The 22,962-nt window shown below is 50.1% G+C and overlaps 1 protein-coding gene and 1 long non-coding RNA gene across 2 annotated transcripts in view; both read right to left on the bottom strand.

The window, feature by feature from the left end:
- The window catches only part of LOC146854269 (protein mono-ADP-ribosyltransferase PARP12-like), a 490,642-nt gene that overhangs the window by 279,240 nt on the left and 188,440 nt on the right, over positions 1-22,962 (bottom strand). The gene's annotated exons all lie outside the window — the stretch shown is intronic.
- On the bottom strand, positions 14,418-22,949 carry LOC146854271 (uncharacterized). The gene is made up of 2 exons (XR_014981188.1): positions 19,998-22,949; positions 14,418-14,540 (listed from the first exon to the last, which is right to left on the bottom strand). It is a non-coding gene; the product is annotated as an uncharacterized LOC146854271 (long non-coding RNA).

The raw sequence follows: 22,962 nt of genomic DNA on the forward strand, positions 1-22,962 counted from the left end.
GCTTCCTTTCCTCTTTTCTCCTTTACTCTTCTTTTCTTCCTTCCTTTCTTGAGCTGGTGATTAAGTGATTACTTCACTGTTAACATGTACGTCTACTGCTGGCATTTGTTTATTGATCAGTCTAATCTCCATCTCATGTACATCGTGCTCTCGGTCATGTTCCCAGCTCCTGCTCTGTTCTTATACAAAATTTCAATAAAGATAATTTGAAATCGAAAAGCTTGGTGCGAGGTTGTAGGTTCGTGGTTACCTCTGCCCATTGGTCTCCGTGAGGGTGTTCCTCTGAACTGCAGTGCAGCCATAGACCTTGCTGTTTCATAGTCTTTCTTTAATTGGTTTAATTTTTCATCCACCACACTTCCAAATGGTTGTTCTCCATTGAAAGGTGAGTTTAGAATGTTATTTTGCACTTCTGGCTTGAAACCAGAGATTCGCAGCCATGCATGCCTCCTTTCGGTGATGCAGATTGCAATTTGTCCGCTGGCTGTTTCAGCAGCGTCAAGGGCTGATTTTAAACATGTGTTTGCCATGTTTTTCCCCTCCTCTATCAAGTGGTTTAGCCTCCTTGGGAATTGCTCTGGTAGGTGTTTTAACAGCTCGCCAACTTCTTCCCAATGTTGATATGCATGCCTGTTGATCAAAGCATTTGAATTAGCTATGCGCCATTGAATTGCCGCATTTCTCTCAACAATCCTTCCCATGACATCCAACCTTTTACTCGGTCAGGTGGAGGGCCCACATTAGTAGGTACATTAGCTCTCTTTCGAGCCGTAGAAGCTATAATTGAGCCTGCTGGCACTAAACCCTTGATGTACAAAGGATCCTTAGAGGAATGCTATATTTTTCTCTCCTTTTGGTGAGACCGCTTTGCATGTGGCTGGTTCTTTAAAAGCTTCCTTACCTTGATCCAAAACACTTGGCAACATGGGAATTAATCGACTCCTTGTTTGGGAATGCAGTAAGGTTTCTAACAGAAAACATGATTGGCGGTTTTCTTCAATTGCACTGCATAGGTGTCTGCTGCTTTCTTTATGACTTGGTTGTACATTCCAATGTCATCTGGTGGTGAAGGCCTCGACGGATATGTCTCACTGCTTCTTCTGATGATTCAGAGTCGAGATCTTGCCATTGCAGCTCTTGAGCCTCCAAAGTCGCCGAACCCGCATAGGTTTGCTCCTCTTCCTTTCCCTAGTCATCGAAGAATTCTTCTTCGTCTTGTGGTTCGGGAGTTGTTGGAGGCTGTAATTCGTCGACATATTTTCGACGTCGATCGAAACTTTCGGTGGTTTCTTGAAAAGTTTAATCTTTTCTTCAAAATCTTTCTTGCGTTGCAAGATACTTGCGATTCCTGCTTTGAGTCTCTTTCTTTTTCTCCATCTCTGACGAGTAAATTCCGGCATAGAGACTTTCCACCTTTCTTTTTGAGCTTGACAACGCAGATACAGCTGTCAAAGCCTCTTTCGACCTCTCTTTTTTGGATGTCTGAGCATCCTTTTCATGACTGTCTTTCGACATCTTTAAACTGTCGAGGGTCTTTCTTGCCGTCTCGGAGTCCTAGTCTGAGAAACCGACGGATTGTTTTACCTTGGACGCGCTTGCAGGCATCGAGTGTTTCGACGCCGAGGCAAAGTTCAATTGCCCCACTGTCTGCTGTAGCTGTTGTAGTGTAACCTTCTGTTTGCCCAAGCATAGCTGTAAAGCAGCCCTGAATTTGTTAACCTTGTCCATGGGTAGCCTAAAACATCTCTGAACAGAATCCAGCTCAACGCCCAGGAACTCTATCGTAGATGCCAGCCTAACTGTCTTTCCTGGAGCCAAAGGAACCCCCAAAACCTGCATGAACCCCGTGTCCCCAGGATAAGAAAGTCGTCTAGGTAATGCATGACCCACCAGTGCCCTGTCTTTTGTCTGAAAACCCATTCCAGGAATGAACTGAATTTTTCAAAATATGCGCATAAGACAGAGCAGCCTATTAGCATACACATATCCATATAGAAACTCCCCTGGAATTTAAAACCAAGCAGGTGATAATCATCCGGATGTACCAGGAGTAACCGAAAGGCCGACTCTGTCAGATTTTGCCATCAGAGCACCAGGGCCCAAACCCCTGAGGATCTCCACCGCTTGGTCAAAGGATGCGTATTTAACGCTACAGAACTCATCATCAATTGTATCATTCAGTGAAATACCTTTGGGTGCTGACAAGTTGTGTATTAGTCTGAATTCCCCCTCTACCTTCTTGGGGACTACACCCAACGGGGAGCAGACAAAATTCTCAACCGGCACCGACTCGAAAGGGCCCGCCACCCTACCTAGGTGCAACTCCTTGGCAATCTTTGAGGAGACAATACCTGGATTATTCCGAGCAGAGAGTTGAATCTGGCACTCAGAGGACCCTGTATAATTAGAGGCTGGAATCCTAAAACCGTCCCTGAAACCCTCTAGCAGAGTTCTTGCCGTAATGTGGCATGGGTATTTGTTGAGCCATGGTGTCAGAGCCGTCACATCAATGGGGGACCATGCTTTGAGCGGAGACACCATCTCACTCCTGCTTTTTCCTACCCTTATCCTTCGATCTCTTGAGGCATTCGGACTCAGGGTGGGACGGGTTGGCGCAAATGGAACATGCATGCTTGAATCTGCATTGACCATGTGGTCTGGTGCAGGTCCGTCTATTGAAATCCCAGCACGTCCCTTTCCTCCCACCATTGCCGCTTGCACCAGTGGTATAACTGGTACTACCCTGCGACCGCAAGGGCTGAAAGGGCTGCGCAGCATGCGGGGCCTGACTCTTTGTATTACCATGCCCCTCACCCCCAAACAGATCCAACCAAGATATTGTGTAAATTCGGTCCCATGACAACGATGGGCGGATGCCTTTGCCATCCTGAAATTCCTGTCATACTCTAACCATCCTCCGCCCGCAAATTTATCATGGGCCAACACTAACGCTCAGCTGTGACTGTCATAAGTATGGAAAAGGCTCTGATCCAGTTCAGTAGGTTCTCTTCCACCCTATACTTCAACATCTCAGTCGCCCATTCCCTAGGGAGCATATAATCCTTGTTCTTCCTTGATTCCTCCCTCCCCCTCTCGCAGATCAATAATGAAAACATATTAATATATTCACCAGCCCATATTCGTTTTTTTAACTCCATGGACACATGTCTGCCTAAAAACTCCCGCTCAGAACTGGACTCTCCCACGCCCAACATTGGTAATGTTGGCAGTTTACCTGTTGTTGCGGACCCTGGAGCCTCGTGAGGAATCCCTGCTGCACTGGGGACTAGCAAACCCTTGTTCTCCAGAGTGCCGGAACCACCCCCTGTAATGATAGGTAATGAAGCAACCGGCCCAGCATTGATTTGTTCTTTGGGTCCCGCATTAAATTGAGAAACAATTTGCGTCACTTCCGCCAAAGCATCGGTCCCCAACTCCTTTACCCCCACCGCCAGAGCGAGGATGCCTGCCTTCCCCAACCATGGCAAGATTGCCGCCAAATGCGACACTATCTCTTGAGGTAAAAAAGCGGAGATTCCTTAGTGGGTGTAGGCCCCCCCGGGGGTGCTGGCTGGAGCACTGGGACCACAGGAGGAGCTGGTGGTGTAAGGGGTGCTAATAATGGCACTGGGACCGCTTGCAGCTCTGGAATCTGAGGTGGGGGTCTGCGGTTCCAGCACCGGCGCTACGGGGGGTGCCGTTGACGGGATCTCTGGACCTGGGACCGGGATAGGTGGTGCAGGGGTATCACTAGGGACCTGCGGAATGGGTGGATTCAGTCCCTTCCCCACGCGCTTCCTAGCTCTCACCCGTTTGGGGATTCGCGCAAAAGCAGCCTTAGGGGGCACATTGGGGCGCCTAGTCTCTCTCCCTGCCCATCCTGCCCCTCCACCTTTTCCCTGAGGTTAGCCAGATCTTGCCCCATCTCGGTCACTTTCCTCATCATCTCTTCCATTAACTTTTCCATACGAGAGCCTTGCTCCCCCCTCTTAGCTTTCCCCGCCATTAGATAGAAGGACGTCAAATACCCCACACAAACCTGCAAATGCTGCTAATGTTTCGGCAGTTTGTAATGGTGTGTTCCTTGCCAAATCTAAAAGCAGCAAAACAGTCCTATGGCATCAATTATACCTTTCTCCACACCACCACAACGTATGGCATGCACAATGCTTAATACTTCCTATTTTTTTGGGGGGGAAATTGTTATTGTTTTCACATGAACAAAACAATGCGACACTTGATTATGCAGTTTTTCCATATCACCTGGCAGTACAGCACACAATTTTACACCCATACAATTGGAACCATTTCTACACAGTTTTCCATGAGCGGTACTGTTGCCCCACGCTCCCGCCCCCAAGCCCGCTCCATCAGTCTGAGTCAGGAGGTATCATCATCCGGCATTGGTGGCGGGTCGCATATTCCTCCTCTAAATTCATTCCATGCCCCCCACACCTTATACCATTTACGGGGGCATCCCCGCCTGATGAATGTTGATCGCTCAGCTAGCCTGGCTGCATCCATGTCCCTTACCCATGCGGACAGTGAGGGCACCCCCACCGCCCCCCATTTTTGGGCTATGTTTCTCTTAGCTGTCATTATCCCCAACATGGCCCAGCTCTGAGCCTGGCGGTTGAGATCATTAGGCTCCCATACGTTTAGCAAACAGCGCCTGGGCTCTGGCACCAACGACACCCCGCACGACTGTGACATTGTCCGGATCACCCGCCTCCAGAAATCTTGAATTACGGGGTAATCCCAAATGGTGTGGAAGAAGGATCCCTCCTCCCCGCAGCCTCGCAGACCTAAGGGGTGCAGCACTCTACCCATTTTATGTAGAAAATGTCTGGTGTAATACGAGCGGTGCAGAATCCGGAGCTGTACCAGCCGTAGCCTTGAGGGTATACCCGCCTCGCGTGGCGAGGCCAACGCCTCCCTCCACTCCGGCTCATCAAACTCACCGACATCACCGGCCCATTCCTCCAGCAGGGGTCCCATTGGGTTTGGCAGGTTGTTTACAAGCTTGCGGTATGTGAAGGACGTAGCCTTCTTTGGCATGTACTCCGTCTCAGTAACCTGTCCTCCAGAGGAGATGCCTCCGGAACCTCCTCGCCAGGTGCCAACCTTGATAGCAGGGCATGTTTAATCTGCATGCACCGAAACCATTCCGAGGGCGCTAGTTCGTATTGTTGTTGCTGGCGTGTGAATGGGACCACCGCCCCCTTCTGCCACATGTCGCCTACAACCGAAATCCCGATGCTGTCCCAGCCATCAAAGCCCATGCTATCCCTGAGCCGCCCCAACCGCTTTGCGTCCCAAAGAGGAGTGAGCTGGGTCAGAACCCCCCGCCACTCCAGTTTGGCCTGGGCTGCATGCCAGATAACTACGGTCTGACTCAAGTGGGCCAATCAACTCCGGGGCCAGTCTACCATCGTACAAGGGCGACAGCATACCACTATATATTATGTCTCTGTCCGCCTTAAACGCAGGGTCGGACTGTGGCGCGTGGAGCCATTGATTGACTACCTTTAGCTGTGCTGCCCAGTAATAAAGTTGGACATTGGGGAGCGCAATCCCCCCGTCGTACCAACCGCGGACTAGTTTAGACTGCGCAATTCGTGCCGTCCCGCTGCACCATAGAAGGCTAGTGACCTGTGCTGCAATTGCACGAAAGTAAGCCGGTGGTACCTGATACGGCACATTTTCCAGCACGTATAAGAACCGAGGCAGAGCCATCATTTTGAAGAGCGCCGCCCTCCCTAACAGGGTCAGCGGCAGCGCTCCCCAGTGACGTACATCCTGCTTGAGGCGGTCCATAGGGGGTCGCAGATTCCCCCGGAAAAATTCCGCCTGATCCGCCGTGATATACATATGCCTAGGTATTTGAACGACCCCTCTGTCATTTGGAGCGGGCAATCCGCCGGTAGCCGCGGAGGAGGGCCATTTAGTACGTACAAGACCGACTTGGACCAGTTAATTGTGTATCCTGACGCTCTGCCAAAGACCTTGCAGATGTGGAGTAGTGCTAATATGGATAGATACAACAACACGTCATTCGCGTATAGGGAGACGCGATCCTCCCAGCCGTCCGATCACTTAAGGCCCCGTATCATGGGCTCCCAGCGTATCCAAGCCGCAAGCGGCTCCAGCGCCGGGGCGAAGAGTAGCGGTGATAATGGACAACCCTGACGCGTGCCACACGTCAAGGGGAAGTCTTCCGACATATGTCCATTGGCAGTAACGTGGGCCATTGGTTTAGTGTAGAGGAGTCGGATCCAGTAACAGAATTTGGGCCCAAAGCCCAGGTGTAACAGTACTGCAAAAAGAAAGGGCCATTCGACCATGTCGAACGCCATTCGCGCATCCAGAGAGAAGAGCACCGCTGGTTCCCGTAAACGGTCCATCCGAGCCAACACCCCGTGCAATCGCCTCGAATTATGGGAGGTGCTTCTGCCGGGCATGAAGCCAGACTGATCTGGATGCACAATTTCGGACAAGTGCGGTGTCAGCCTAGTGGCCAGCAGTTTTGCGAGGATCTTGGCTTCCGCGTTAAGCAGCGATATGGGATGATAGGCGGTACACTGATCGGCCGGTTTACCCGATTTCGGTATCACCACTATGGTGGCCATGCGTTGATCAGGCGGGAGTTCGCCCCTCTGCAAACTATGAGTGAACATATTCAATAAATGTGGGGCAAGCGTCCCAGACGCCCCCATGTAGAGGTCAATCGGTACGCCGTTGAGCCCTAACGCTTTACCGGATTGCAGCGCGCCGATTGTCGCCTGTATCTCCTCCACCGTGGGTTCGGCTTCCAGAGTTTCTCGAGCCTCAGGGGAGAGTCTGGGCATGTCAAGGTCTCTGATATATGTCAGTGCCTCCTCCACTGTCATGGAGGAAGCGGAGGAGTAGACCGCCCGAAAGTGCCTAGCCAGGACGCGTACTATTTCGCGCGGGTCAGTCGTCGTCTGTCCCTCATCAGTGCGAAGCTGCGCAATCCACCTAGCGCCACTGTCCCGCCTATCAAGCCACACTAGCAGGTTTCCAGTTTTATCACCTACGTCGTAAATTTTGTGCCTTGTGGCTTCCAAGCGCTGTCTGGTGCGCTCCGTGAGGTGCTCCTTGTACCGTGCCTGCGCCAAGGGCGTGGGAAGCCTCGGGAGTTGGATCTTGGGCCTGGTGAACCTCCGCCGCATGCAGCTCAAGCTCTAGTGACTGCAGTTCTAAGTGTGTTTCGTGCTTATACGCCGCAATGGAGGCCATAGCCTGCCCCCTGATGACTGTTTTATATGCCTTCCAAAGAACAGTTGGGGAGTCAACAGAGGCAGCATTTTCCTGGAAATAAAGGCTCGTCGCCTTCTCTATTGACTTACGGATATCAGGGAGCCAGAGATAGCCGGGGTGCATCGGGTAGATGCGGCGTCTCGTCAGGTGGCAGCGTGTGTATTGTAGGAGTATCGGGGAGTGGTCAGATATACCCCTGGTCTAATTTCTATACTGTCTACGTTCTTGAGGCTGCCAGCAGAACCCAGGAAGTAGTCTGAGTTAGACTATTGTGTACCCCTGAGTGGTATGTGAACTGTTGCGCCGTTGGGTGATATAACCGCCATAGATCTGTTAGCCCTAGTGCTTCAATAAAGCTCCCGAGGCGGGATACTCCCCCGCCCCTCGCCCGTGCAGGGCAACGATCAAGTAGGTCGTTTATAACAGCGTTAAAGTCACCGTCCAGTAGTAACTCCCCCTCCGGCAGATCTAGCAGAAACGTGCTGAGCGCCGTGGCATGTAGTGCAGGTGGAATATACACAGAGACTATATTCAGGGGCCGCCCCTCCCATTGGGTGACGATCGCCGCAAACCGCCCCGATCCATCAGTTTTAACTTTATGCACTATTAAATGGGACTGTCGTCGCACAATTATGCCCACCCCCCGTGACCCAGATGTGAATTCAGAATGTGCTAGCATCTTTTACCCCCATCTATCCATCGCTCTACTAGCAGTACCGGTAAGGTGGGTCTCCTGTAGCAAGACCACCGCCGGGCCTCACCTCTTAATACCCTGCAGGACCAGACCTCGCTTGATTTTGTCCCCCAAGCCCCGCACATTCCACGTGAGCAGAGAGAGAGGCTGCACCGGAGTCAGAATGTTCCTAGCTGGTGTCCCATGCATTAGATCAGTCATTACAGTGGCGGGGGCAGAAAGCAACAAACGCTGCGGATATGCCGGTTTTGGTCGTGTGTGCTATAATTAGGGCATGTACTGCTTGACCCAAGTGTAATTGTCGCCATGAACCAAAACGTTTGAAAATAACAATGAAACAACCCCTATCACCCCAACCCCCTCCCTGCCATACGGACCTTGAACTGCCCGACACCCCAACTCAGCAGAGTGCTCAGAACCCATATCCCCGAACGTTACTTGCGTGCAAAGGAGCGGGAGGTCCAAGGAAGACCAAGAACATCCCCTGTCCCAAGGTCCAATGGTCCGTGCAATACAGTAGAATTAAGTAGGTCACTCCAGTCCCGATAGTACTCCAAGTTCTCTACACACCTCAAGGCCGGAAGAGGCGCCAGTCAGAGATCTATCCGGCCGATCCCTCTTACCGCTCCGCCTCCTCCGCTCGTCGGTCTTGACCAGCGAGGTCCTCTGACCCCCCAGGCTGTCGTCTTCGCCTGTCCGAGCGCTCAACACCTTTCACCTGTTGCCATCCCTCAAGCCAGTCATGAGCGTCCTCTGGCGTGTCGAAGAACAGCATTTTCCCATCCGCCACCACACGTAGCCGCGCCGGGAAGAGCATAGCATAGGGCAGCTCACGGGCTCTCAGCTTCTTCTTGACTTTTAGGAAGCTCCTCCGCTGTCCTGACACCATCGCCATGTAGTCCGGGAAGAAGGACACCGTAGAGTTCTGGATACGGATGGGCAGCGCCACTCGAGCCGTCTGGAGAATGGCGTCTCTGTCGCGGAAGTTAAACATGCGAGCCTAGACCGGCCTGGGGGGCGCCCCAACCTTCGGCCGCCAGGTATTCTATGGGCACGCTCAACCGAGAAAAAGGCCGAGAGTCCCCTGGGCTGCAACCTGGTTTTTATCATGTCTTCCACGTATAAATCCATGGCGGGATGACCCTCACCTTCGGGAATTCCAGTAATACGCACGTTATTGCGGTGGGAGCGCCCCTCCTGATTGTCCAGCTTTGTCGCCATGCGCTTGTTCTCCGCCTCCATCTGCGACACTTTTTAAGGAGATAGCCAGTGTCTTTCGTTTAGGTGGCCGTCACTTGCTCCACGTCTGTGACCCAGCGCTGATTGCACTGCGGCCCGCAACACACCCTGCTGGACTCACCAGAGGGGGGGCAGCGCTGGAGGCCACCAGCACCACTGTCCGACAGCACCACCAGCCGCCCCCCGTCCTCCTCCCGAAAGCTCAGAGGCAGCGCCCCAGACGTCTCCTTCAGCTCGCGGTGTTAGGCTGGGGAGGGTGTCCGCCGTCGGGCCCTTAGTAGATTCTGCTGCGGGGCCGTCTCCTGCGATGTCACCTGAGCGTCACGTCCCCCCGGCCCTGTTGACGTGGAGTCCAGACGGGAGCGACCCGAGCAGGGCACGGATGACCCACGCTGCCGCCGGGCCCCCAGCAAACCGTCAGCTCCTCCGGAGCGCCGCTCGGGCGGGTCCGGAGCCTCCGCACGGCACCCGGGCCACTCCATAAAAATCGAGGTCCCGGTCTAGGCCGCCGATGCAGGCCGCGACCGCCAAGGCGGCGCCGATCGTGTTCTGGGCCGCGGGGAATCTGAAACTTGGAGCAGGCAGCGTCGCTTCCTCTCAGTTCTCCGCGTGCGGACCTTGGGCACAGATTCGGGCACGGATTAATGGACGGATGTACGGGGAGTCGGCCTCACCCTCGGAGCTCCTTCAAGCTACGGCCATCTTGCCTGGCAGCTAGCCACGCCCCCTTAATACTTCCTATTTAACGTTGCTTCACACCGGCAGACACAGAAGCACAATGTAGACGATGGAGCTCTTAGCTCTTATCTAGTTAAATACTGTGAGAGTCTCAAAGCCTAAACCATACAGCCATGTGTGCCCTCAAGACCAATTTGCCAGTGCTCGCATTGCAATTTCAACTAAGGATGGTTCAAATACTCTTGCCTATACTTTAGACCGAGCAAACAGTGACAAATTCAAAACGTGTGCCCCCAATGCGCGCGTGCACACAGCGCGCAGTTCACTCGATACTACTATTAGACTGGGAAAACACAGTGATAATTTGCTATGTGTGCCCCCAATGTGCGCCGTTCAATCGTTTACCTCACAAGCCTGGCGCTCAGCGCGACAGACGGCACACAAAGCCTCGAAGTAAAACTAGTGCAACAAAACCTGGGTTCGCGTTCACAGATGCGGAAGAGATTGAACAATGCAGCCGCCGGAGGGGCGCGCCTCTCGCGCCACCGCCTCCCGATACCCGACGCTGCTCTCGATCGCGACCTCCTGGTAATGCACCGCACGATCTCCGTCAGTAGGTCCAGATGGTCCTGCCGCGCAGCTTGACCGTCGTAGCCCGCCGTAGAGAAACGCGACGTTCGCACTCACACCGTCCCGCTCCCGAAGTCTCCCCGCAGCTCGCAGCAGTCCTCGGACGCTCACGATCCTCAAGTCCCTCCTCACGAACACCTGAAAAATAAAGAAAATAAAAGGTTACCGCCTCTTAGCGAGGCGTGGGGGGCAAGCTGGGGAGTCAGGAACCAAGAGACCAGTTCCTGGGCTTCCCAGCCCTTTATACCCTGTTGGTCCGGCCAGACCTACTGGCCGTACGTTTGGCCATCGTCACGACCCAGAAGTGATTCCAATCACTTCCGGGCTGCAACTAGGCCAATGGGGGTAGAGGGCGCACCTACTGCGCTACCAAGCACGCGATAGCCACGCCCCCGGCTGTAGCGGAGGGGGCCGGCTCAATCGCCATACTTTTGGATACTTTTGGCGTGGCCGATGCCAGCCTCGCTGTTCTATTTTGAGGGTTTAGAATCCGTTTTTCTGGACTCGCTTATCTTTTTCGAGGTAGACAGTTCCCTTACCTCCTTTGGAGTCTTCTTCTTGACCCCAACGACTGTTTCTGCTTAGACTTCTGGACTTTCGGCGACGTTGTCCTCGTCCTCACTGGAGAGGCCCAGGTCTTGAAGCAATGGTGGGGAGTCTTGACCCTGCATGTTATAATTGGCTCTTCTCTGCCTCTTTCTTGCTCTCAACATTTTCGAGGTGAAAGCTGAGCATGCGTTGCAGTTGTCGCTTCGGTGATCCAGTGGCAGGCAAAGGTTGCAGACTGGATGCTGGTCTTTTTGTGCTTTTTTGTAGTGACAATTGTCACGGAAGGTGTTTTGTCCATTACCACGCACAGGAAGCCCCCTTCTTCGTGTCATGGAAGTTTTGTTTCTCCCTCTTCGTCGTACTCCTGCCCGTAGGATCAAAGTCCGGTACATCTAAGACTCTTTCCTCCTTTTCTTAGGATAATTTTCGTTATTTTTTCACCGATTCTTCTTTCCAATCTTCTGGAGCTCCTCGGTCTCGATCCAAACCCAACGGCAGAAAAAAAGAATCTGAAGAAAAGCGACCGAAGGTGGAAGCTTCCGAAGAAAGCCAGTTGATGTCACAGGAGGACACCAAATGGTGGTATGTCGATGCCCACCAACAAAAAAGAAAAAAAAAAGGAAAGAAAGAAATACTACAATTCCGGCCCCAACCACTAGATGGCGGAATAATGCACACATTCACAAGATATTATTGTGTGGACATTCAAATGCATAAAGAAGCACAAGTAGGACAAAAGGTCTTGCAACATCTATTCACAAACCAAAGCTCATCTTTCACCCAGCCACCAGAAGACTAGCAAAGCGCTACAAAGTCTAGGCACAGCATGTGAATCCAGAAAAGATTCACGCTGCAAAACCAAATGTTCATTGTGACAAACATACACAGTATACATAGAAAACACACATATAAAACACAAGCCACATACTTAAATAATGCAGAAATCTTGCCTCATGGGTACTCCGCTGGAGAGGGGAGCCTGTTACACTCTATAAAGTAAAACTGGAGAGAGGCATCACGACGTGTCAAAAATCGGTGTATATGGGACTCCAAATGAAATTCAAAGCAGCTGTGCGGTACGTACTATGCACGGCTTACTATGCCACGGCTACTCATGTGTACAATGACCTGAATTTACCAGCTGGAGCCCGCATCTTACCATCATGTATGCCCCGGAGTCATTTATGCAGAGCGGCAATGTTTTAAGTCGAGCGGGTGCAACGTCCTCGCTGCTCTGGGAAGAGTAGACTACCCTGCGATCTAAGATGGTGCCTGCAAATGGAACAGCTTCCGCGTTCCATTTATGTATATGGGCAGCAGTGCGGGCCTGTAATGTTAACAGGCTTCGAATGTTCATGAAAACTGAGGCAGAATAATGCCCGAGATCGTAGTACAAATATAAAAAAATAATTGAGATAAAAGGTTCCAGGAATTACTTGGAAAATGTTATTATCGGTGCACCAACTAAATGTGCGCACGCTGCATAAATAACTCAGGGGCATACATGGAGAATATCTTGTAATGGGTATGAGGAGTGCATATCTTTTAACTGTCCTTTCTAACAAATTAAGAAAATCCCCAATATCTTTTGGTGGCAAGTCCACTGGGGTGAGTGACTGAGATGATGGCGTAGGGATAAGGCAGTCAGCCCAATCAGTGTGGGCATCGCAAAGCTCCCGTTCCTCCTTCTCATCATTAGAGGTATCTGGATCATGGAGCAGGGCTGTCTGTGGTGTATGCCTTACTGAGATAGGCAATGACGTAGGCCTTTGCACTGAAGTGGATGGTTGAGCAGCAGGTGATCTAGTAGGCATAGATCCCCAAATAACCCGAGACTCTGCTCTGTACTACCAAAAATGGTCAAAGTCGCAGCCATAAGTTCCCGGTGGCCCAACAAAGGTCTTCCACCATTTTTGACCTACAAAGGTTGCCTTTTTATAATGTAGATCTTTAAAATAGTCTTCCTGGCCTTTCTCACACACATTGTTTTGAATAGGGATTATAAATAGCGGGGGTGGGGGCACCAGTGGGTGTAACCAGGCGCTCTATAAATGGAGAAATAAATAAATCAGTAAATACACTCCTTTACATAATACAGATCATTTAAAATACTCTTTCTGGCCACACATGCAATTTTTGAAAAAGGATTATCAGTAAATATACCCCTCTATTTTTTTTAAAAACCAACCAGGTATTATTTCTCTCTTTTTCATTCATAGCACCCGTTTCTAATTAATTATTCACAATCCTTCCTGGTATTTTATTGTTGGGTTGCATTTTCCTTACATACACAAAACGATAACTGACATGCAGGCGTAAACCTGCAGATCTGGGCGCAAGGGAATCCGCAAATTGTGCACACCAATGGGCGGTCATCTTGAATGGTTAGCAGTCTAATAGCCTCACACATGAGGACGCCAACAAGGAACCGCCTGTTATTTAACAGGTCGGTTCCCGCCAGTACGGCTATCGTCAGAGCCACAGGTATAGTATGCAGGGCAGGGGTTCAGCTTTGACGACGCAAGTACGAGATAGCCGACTCCTTGGGCAATGACCACTTGATTACCCATTCTCTTTGTCATTGGACCAATTTTTCGACTACTACCAATAGAATAAACCTTTCCTTACAGTGTGCGACTACAAGCGCCCCTTTCTCCCGTCTTGGGCTCATGGGGTCCGGTTTTGGCAACTAAAATGTATGTTTCCCTAAAACAATACTGTTTTTTTTCTGACATACAAAGCACCGTTTTGTGAACTAGAGTAAGTTTTATTTCTCACTACCAAGCCTCAATCTAAACGGTTTGAACCTTCTGGACACTCAAATGAGAAACGACCCAAGTTTCTCCATCAGCATGCTAAAACCACTTCATAGAGTGTATTGTCTTGTTTGTGAATAATTTTAAGGGCAGCACCACACCATCATAACTAAAGTTAGGCTTACCACAAATCCAGTGAAAAATATATCACGTTTATTCCACAAATGGGGATGTGTTTTTTGGATATAAATTTATTGACACGTATAATGCAATGTCCTATCCTTCCAGATCTTTTGCAGAGAACGAATAGTTTCTTACCTGTCGGTGTAGTTTTGCAGCTTGAAGATCTTTCTGGATTCACTATGCTGTGCATTATTCCGCGATCTGGTGGTTGGGTCCGGATTCGTAGTCTTTCTTTTGTTTGTTTTTTGTAGCCCAGGTGGGCGTCGACGTCCCACAATTTGGTGCACCTCTCGTGACGTCGTCGTGCTTCCTGCGGAAGTCCCACCTTTGGGGCGCCATCTTCGGGTTCTTTTTTCCACTACTTTTCTTTTTTTTTTTTTTAACCCTAGGCGTTCTCTTAATTTTCCTTTTCCAATTTCTTTTAGTATTCCAATTATTCTGTTCTTCCATGTCCTTCCACCTCTTCCTCCATCCTCATCTTCCTGGCGGAGGTGGGTGGGTTCGCTAGTGAATCCAGAAAGATCTTCAAGCTGCAAAACTACACCGACAGGTAAGAAACTATTTGTTTTGCAGCGTGAATATTTCTGGATTCACTATGCTGTGCATAGACTCTGTAGCGGTTTGTTATCTTTGTGGCGGCTGGGTGGTAGATGAGTGTTGGCTGTTGAATATGTGTTGAAGCACCTTCTGTCCTACTTGTGCTTCCTTGTTCATCTGAACGTCCACGCAATAGTGCTTAGTGAACGTGTGCACTGAAGCCCATGTTGCCGCCAGGCATATGTCTCGAATGGGCGTATTTGCCAGAAAGGCAATAGTTGCTCCCTTCTTCATTGTGGAGTGGGCTCGTGGCCCCTCCGATAGCTCCTGCCCTGCTCGTTTGTGACAGAATTGTATTGTCAGTGCAATCCATCATGCAAGGGTGACTTTTGTCACGGGTCTACCCAGGAAACTAGTTGCAAAGGAGACAAAGAGCTGCTTGGTCTTCCTGTGCTCTTTGGTCCTCTCAATGTAGTGCATCACTGCCCTTCTAGTGTCCAGAGTGTGCAGTGCCCTTTCTGCGCTTGTCGTGGGGTTTTGAAAGAAACTCGGTATCTGAATTGTCTGGTTCATATGGAATGCCGATACCACCTTAGGCATGAAATGTGGGTCCGTTCTTAGAACCACCCTATCCTTGTGTATCTGGATGTAGGGCTCTCGCATTGTCAGTGCTTGCAGCTCACTCACTCTGCGCAGCGAGGTTATCGCTACCAGGAAGGCTGTTTTCATTGTCAGCATTTGCAGCGTGGCCTTGTGGATGGGCTCAAACGGCTCCTTCATAAGCTCGGTTAGGACCACGTTGAGGTTCCATGCCGGCGGCGGCATCCTCTTTGGAGGCGCAATTCTTTTCGCCCCCTCCAGGAATCTCTTTACTACCTGTGACGTAAAGAGACTTACTTCTCTCTCCCCTCGTGTGTAAGCTACGATTGCCGCTAGGTGTACCCTTAGGGAAGATGAGCATAGAGTCATTTTATTCAGTAGTTTATTTCTGCTGCACCATATTGTGAACCTTTTCCATTTCTCCCCATAGCATTTTCGTGTTGTAGGTCTCCTTGCCTCCCGCAGCACTTGCATAGTGTTTTGAGGTAGGTTCAGGTGCGCAAACTCTAAGTCTTCAGGAGCCATGCCGCCAGGCTGAGGCTCTCTGGTTCTGGGTGCAGGACCTCTCCGTTCTGCATGGAGAGCAGGTCCTTTCTTCTTGTAAATTTGTGAGCAGTGCCTTGTGCCATTTCCACTCTTTGAGAGAACCAAGTTTGCCTTGCCCACTGTGGTGCCACTAGGATCAGTGTCATGTTGCTGGTCCTGCACTTGTCGAGCACCCTGTGTAACAGCGGTATCGGTGGAAAAGAGTAGGCAAATGTCTTTGACCAACTTATCCATAGGGCATTCCCTTGCGATTGCTGTACTGGTTGTCTGGATGCGAAGTTTTGGCATTTTGCATTCAGGCGTGTTGCAAACAGGTCTATTGTCGGTGTTCCCCACCTTTGGAATAGCCTCTGTGTTTCCTGTCCATTGAGCTCCCACCCGTGGGATGCCGATGTCTGTCTGCTGAGCCAGTCTGCCTCCACATTGTCCTTCCCTGGTAGGTGTATGGCCAGCAGGTCTATCTTGAGTGGGATGGCCCATCCCCAAATCTCCTGTGCCGGAGTGGAAAGGGGGAACGATTGTGTCCCTCCCTGCTTGTTGATATAGAACATGGTAGTGGTATTGTCCGTCTGTATCAACACTTTCTGGTTGTACAGCTGTTTCTGGAAGGCCTTCAGGGCTAGCAGGACAGTCTTCAATTCCAGGTAATTGATGTGTCTGACCGCATCTGCCGGAGTCCACAGACCCCTCACCCTGAGTTTGTTTATGTGTGCTCCCCATCCTATTTGTGATGCGTCCGTGGTAATGGTCACAGTTGGGTTTGGTGGTTTCAAGGTCTTTCCTGTAGTTAAGTTCTCCCTGTTCCACCATGTTATCTCCTCCTGCACTGCGTGCGTAACAACCACTAGATCCTCCCAACTCCCGCTTGCTTGTGACCATTGCTGTTGCAGCCATTCTTGGAATGGTCTCATGTGAAGCCGTACATTGGGGACTAGGTGGATGCATGACGCCATCATCCCCATTATCTTGCCCACTGTTCTCACTGTCAGAACTCGCCCCTTCTGGTAGAGACGCGTCTCGTTCAGCAGGGCTATTGTTCTTCTGTCGCTGGGCATCACCGTTCCGTCTATGGTGTTGATCTTCGCCCCCAGGAAGATCTTCACCTGCTCTGGTTCTATCGATGACTTCCCCCAGTGTATCGAGAACCCCAGGTTTGTTAGTGTTCTTGTCACCCGTTCTGCGTGCTCCTCGCACTTTTCGCGAGTGCTTGTTTTGACTAGCCAGTCGTCTAGGTAAGGGTAACACATGAATCCCTTCCCTTCGTAGGTACGCTGCTACTGCTGCAAGGCATTTTGTGAAAACCCTTGGGGCTGACTTTAGGCCGAATGCTAGGGTTGTAAACTGGTAATGATCCTGGTTGATGTTGAACCTTAACAGGTTTTTGTGTCGCCTGTTCATTGGGATGTGCAGGTAGGCGTCCTTGAGATCCACGGTGGACATGAAGTCTCCGCCTCGCATTTGGGTAAGCACTTCTTGTAGTGATGTCATCTTGAATTTTTGCGTCTTTATGAATTTGTTTAGGAACCTTAGGTCCAGGATGGGTCTTAGTGTTGCATCCACCTTTGGTACAAGGAAGTAGTTTGAGTACACTCCCTTGTTCCTTTCTCTGCATGGCACTGGTTCTATGGCTCTCTTTTTTAGTAGTTGAAGTGTCTCCTCCCTGAGTTGAGCGAGCTCTTGGCCCGAGCGTTGTCTTCTCTTTGGTTTCTTGTTTGGAGGCCTTCTCTCTAACTCTATGCAGTATCCGTGCTGTATGACGTTGAGAACCCATTTGTCTGAGGTTATTTGTTGCCATTGTTGTAGGTAGAGGCCCAGTCTTCCGCCCACCGGTGTTGCATGTTCGTAGGCGCTTGTTTTGTGTAACCCCCTTGGTGTTCTTACATTGCGCTTCACCCTTCGGGGTATGCTGTGGGTGAGCGTCCTCTTGCGTGTGTAGTCACTTAGATGAGGGTTGGTCTCCTCCTCTCCTCCTTTGGCCACGTCCGTTTCCTCTCCCTCGAAAGGACTGGCCTCGAGGCTGGTACTGCCAGTTCTGCTTCTGCTGTCCCTGCTGGCTGTGACTGTCACCCTGCTGCCCGTGTTGGAATGTCTGGTGCGACGTACCCTGCTGGCTTCCTCCCCTTCCGTAGGGACTCCGATTTGGGGTGCCTCTTCGCATCCCTCTGAATTGCAGGACCCCCATGGATCTTGCCGTCTCATTTTCCTTTTTCAGTTGGGTGAGCTTCTCGTCCACAGTTTCCCCGAACAGCGTTTCACCGTTGAAAGGGGTGTTCAGTATGGTATTCTGGACTTCCTGCTTTTCCAGAAATTCTGAGCCAAGCCTGTCTCCTTTCAGTGATCCCTATGGCCATCAGTCTGCTCGAAGTTTCCGCCCCGTCCAATGCAGTCTTGATGCATGTGTTGGCGATATTCTTCCCTTCCTCCACTAGATGGGAAGCCCTTTGACGGTACTCTTCTGGGAGATGCTTGACTAGTTTCCCCATCTCATCCCAGTGCTGGTACTGGTGTCTGTTCAGTAGCGCGTTTGAGTTTGCCATGCGCCAGTGCATTGCGGCGTTTCTTTCTACCTTCCTTCCAGTGAGGTCCATCCTTCTGCTCTCCTTATCAGGAGGTGGCCCCGATGTCGCTGGCACATTGGCTCTTTTCCTGGCCGTGGAAGCAATGATGGAATCTGCAGTGACCCATCCCTTGATGTAAGGAGGATCCTGCGAGGAGTGCTTGTACTTCTTTTCCGTTCTGGGTGTGATGGACCGGCATGTTCCCGGGTCCTTAAACGCCTCCTTCCCTTGGTTCATCACGCTTTGGAGCATGGGGAGGAACTGGCTCCTTGTCTGGATGGGAAGCAGAGTTTCGAGTAGAAAGTCTGCTTTCGGCTTCTCCTCATCCAATTTCACGCCAAAGGCTGCTGCAGCACTCTTTACGACCATGTTGTACGCCCCGATGTTGTCAAGCGGTGAAGGCCTCGAAAGATACGAGTCCACAGGCTCTTCGGGGTTTTCGGTGTTGATGTCCTGCCATTCCAGCTCCTGGCTCGTCGACGGCGCCGAGCCGTAGAACGACTGCTGATCCTCTTCATCACCTTCTCCCTCATAGTAGGTGCCTTCTTCCTCCTCTTCAGGACCCCTCGACTGCTCTTCGGCGTCGAAATCTCCTTCTTCCTCGATCTCAACGACATCCGTTGACGGGACCGTTGGGATTTTGAATGGTTTCATTCTTTCGTCGAACTCCTTCTTCCTCTGAAGGATGCTCTCCATCTCCGCCTCGAGCCTTCTCTTTTTCTTTTCCATGCTTGAGATGTGCTCGGCGTCGACCGCAGGTCTCTTCGACGGAGCTTGCGTCGACGCGGCCTTGTCTTTCGTCGCCGAACGTCCCACCTCGTGGGTCTGTTTCGACGAACTCTGCCTCTCGGCGGTCTTCGGCCCCTGGGAGTCCTTGTCGAAGGATCCGCTCGGCCTTTTGTCCTTTGAACCACTGGCGGACGTCGAAATTTTCGGCGCCGGTGTTTCCTTCGAGGACTTTGACTCATTTTTTCGAGAGTCACCATCCGATTCTCGGGGCCCTTTCGGTGGTTTTGAACTCGACGTGTCTCTTACCTCGTAAGGCGTTTTCTTATCGGTCTCTGCGACCGTGAAGACATCAGGTCCCTCGGCGATGTTTTCTTCATCGTCGGTGGAGAGGCCCAGATCGTACAGCGACGGGGCCTTACCCTTGCCTTCCATGCTGAAGTTGGCTCTCCTCTGACGTTCTCTCACCCGGAGAGTCTTCGGCGCGAAAGCGGAGCAGGCGTTGCAGTCCTTGCTCTCGTGCTCGAACGGCAGGCAAAGGTTGCAGACCGGATATTGGTCCTTATGCGCGTACTTGTGGTGGCAGTTAGGGCAGAACTTAAATGGTGTCTTGTCCATTGCGCTCAGAGCCTCCGAGTGCGCATTTTCCTATGTGCGTCGAAGAATTTCGAGGATCCCCTCCTTCTTCGTCGTCCCGGCTGTAATACCTTTCTCTCTGTAGTCTTCTAAAGGTTCTCCTTCAATGAAACTCGCGTATTTTCCTTCTTCCTTCGTCTAAAAGTCTGGAGCTTCTCGATGACGATCCAGACCCAACGGCGGAAAAAAGAATCTGAAGATGGCGCCCCAAAGGTGGGACTACCGCAGGAAGCATGACGACGTCACGAGAGGTGCACCAAATGGTGGGACGTCGACGCCCACCTGGGCTACAAAAAAAATAAAAAAAAAATAAAAACTACGAATCCGGACCCAACCACCAGATCGCGGAATAATGCACAGCATAGTGAATCCAGAAAGATTCACGCTGCAAAAATACGAATTAGGCATTGTATGTATTTTTTCTCCTTAACATTTCTTAAGAAGACCAAAGTGGTATTCACATTAGCAGTGGTCATGATGAAATGTCTTGGCGGACAGGCTTGAAACATGCTGACCGTGAGAGACACACATTAACGTGTGTATATCCTCTCCCCCTTTTAACAATACTAACTATAGGATCAAATAAACATTTAACCTTCCACATAGCCAGGTATTTTTTAACCCTCTAGTATGACCCTTCCACTCTTATTCTAACATTAACTTTGTAGTCTAGACCCTACAAAGTGCTCCCACGTCTTGGTCGGTCGCAGCACGTCCTGTCCCACAGTGGGCGGGAAGAGCCCGATCATGAAGCATGCTACCCTGGAACACTTTGGTGGGTGAGGGTTATTTTAAGAAAACATATTGCTTTTCTTAAAGAACTATAAGAATTGCTGGGAAGATAGTGAACTTGAATTCAGTGGGACTCTTCTTGGTTGTTCATTGAAGTAAGGAGGCCGGGTCCTCTGTGAAGCTGACCTCTTTCTCCCCCATTTTGTTTGATTTGCAATATAGACAGCGCACAGCTGTGGGAGAAATATTAATCTTAAACAGGGGGTAGCCCTCCCCCAAAATCTGTTTATATATAAAATTCCACACTCTACCACTTATCACCATGACGGAGATCATGGGCCTTACTTTTTAAAATGAAGAAGTGGAAAAAATCCTAGCAACAATTTCCCCGTTTGAGGGTCTGAATAACCAGGAATCCAATGCAGATAACACAGACTGGGAAGAACAGACTGCATTAAGAAGAACCCAGATCAATGCAGCACTACATGGTCTGATGAAGACTGAACATCTGAGGGAAAACATGGCCCCACAAGGTCTTAAAGTGAAGAATGAACCACTCATTTTCCAGCACGACAAGGTTTAAAAAAAATAATTGGTCATCGATCTCGTGGCACTGAACACGAGATTGGCTCATTTTAATAATAAAAACTGCCGCTCGCATCTCACAAGACCTAAAAACCAGAGATCAAGACAATAGAAGTACGCCTGAGGAGTTACCAGTCAATAAGTTCTTCCGAAGAAAAGATTGGAAGAACTAAACCAATCAATGAGTTTGAAGCAACGCTCAAACAGAGCAAATTTACAAAACTAAAAAAAGATACCAGTATGTTCAGCCACGAGCACGTATAGCTCTACATTCGAGATGTCTATATCCCATCAGGAAGACATCAAGACTACAACACAGATGGTGATCCGTCAGACACAGGTTCAAACAGCTCTGGCTCCAGCAAAGACAGTGGAATCAACTATCAGAGCAGAAGAGGCCAAGGGAGGCGGATGAATTACAGAGGACCAAGGGATTGGGGTCCCCACTAAGGCCCCCCAATGTGCCCAGTACATTATTTCTATGGCCCTTCAAATGCACAAGGCCCCCTATACCTTTTAACCATTGGAACACGACCCCCTAGTTGGAATACCAACACTACCAACAGAGTCCTTTTTTAGGGTCATGCCAGGGCCCCAGGAGGGGGAGGATACGGAAGAGGAACCAAGTACACTGGGCAACGGACGAAGAAGAAACCGAAGTATCGCTGACCAGTGCCCAGAATAACCAGGCCATAACGAGCAGATGAGTAGTCTAGTGGTAAACCTAACTGATTATGTCCTCTCGCCCACACAAATGGAAATCCTAGAAAAGGGATTAGGATTTGTCCCCACTGAAAACATTTTATAAATTCAGATTATGTAGCGAGAGGAACGAATGCATCAGAAAACTGAAACTGAGGGCTTTCTTCGCAAATAAGGAACCCAGCACAAGATGGCACAGGCTTCAGGGTGAAGTTCACTTTCACCCCTCCAAATACTTCATTACCAGTAGAGATTTTAGCCTTAGAAAAAGCAGTGCTAAAAGACCTTGAGGAAATCAAACCAGAATGCTCTAGAGTATGCCACAACACAACTAAAGACCAAAGACTGGCGATAAGGGAGCTGGCTAACAACAATGACTTGGTTATAAAACCAGTGGATAAAGGGGGAGTCATAGTAATCTAAACTGCAGAGGCATATCATCAAGAATGCTTAAGGCTCCTTTAAGATAATAGGAACTACGAGATACTAACTCAAGACCCGACAGAATCACTACGAGGGCATAGTACCAGCATGACAGAAGAGGCACTTGCCCACAATTGGATCTCATAAAAAGAAGGGAATTTCTAATCAACAAGTCCCCCATAACACCATACTTCTATACAATCCCGAAAATACACAAGAACCTAACAGAGCCACCAGGACGTCTAATTGTGTCAGGAATAGGATCTATACTGGAACCACTCTCAAAATTTGCTGACGCCTTCCTGAGGCCAATAATCCAACATACGGATACCTATCTTAAATACACCAAGGATGTTCTCAGACTTCTACAACAAAGACCTTTTGACGCAGAGACTGAGGTTCTGATGGGCCTAGATATCGAAAGCCTGTACACCAGTCTCCCCCATGAAGAAACATTGATCATCATCGAAGACGGACTGTTCGAAGTGGACTGGGAGTACCAAACCCCACGAAATATAGTGATGGAATGCTGCAAATGGGCATTAACCAGAAACTTCTTCCAGTTAGAAGATACCCTCTTTCTGCAGAAACATAGGACCAGTATGGGAAGCACTTTTGCTCCAAGCATAGCAGGACTGTATGTACACCATCTAGGGAAACATAAGCTCCTCAGTCCCAGCAACCCTGTCTTGCCCTATATTCAGATGTGGAAGTGGTACATTGATGATATTCTGATTAGCTGGAACGGGGAGGAAGAAACAGCACGCCATTTCTTAAAATGGCTGAACTGTCAAAATGAGTTTCTGAAGTTTACCCACACCATATCAAACAAAGAGCTAGTATTCCTAGACCGGAACATCATTTCAGAAATGGGCGAACTAAAAACCATGGCACATATAAAACCCAA

The sequence above is a fragment of the Triturus cristatus genome, chromosome 4_1, assembly GCF_964204655.1.
Source record: "Triturus cristatus chromosome 4_1, aTriCri1.1, whole genome shotgun sequence".
NCBI lineage: Eukaryota > Metazoa > Chordata > Amphibia > Caudata > Salamandridae > Triturus > Triturus cristatus.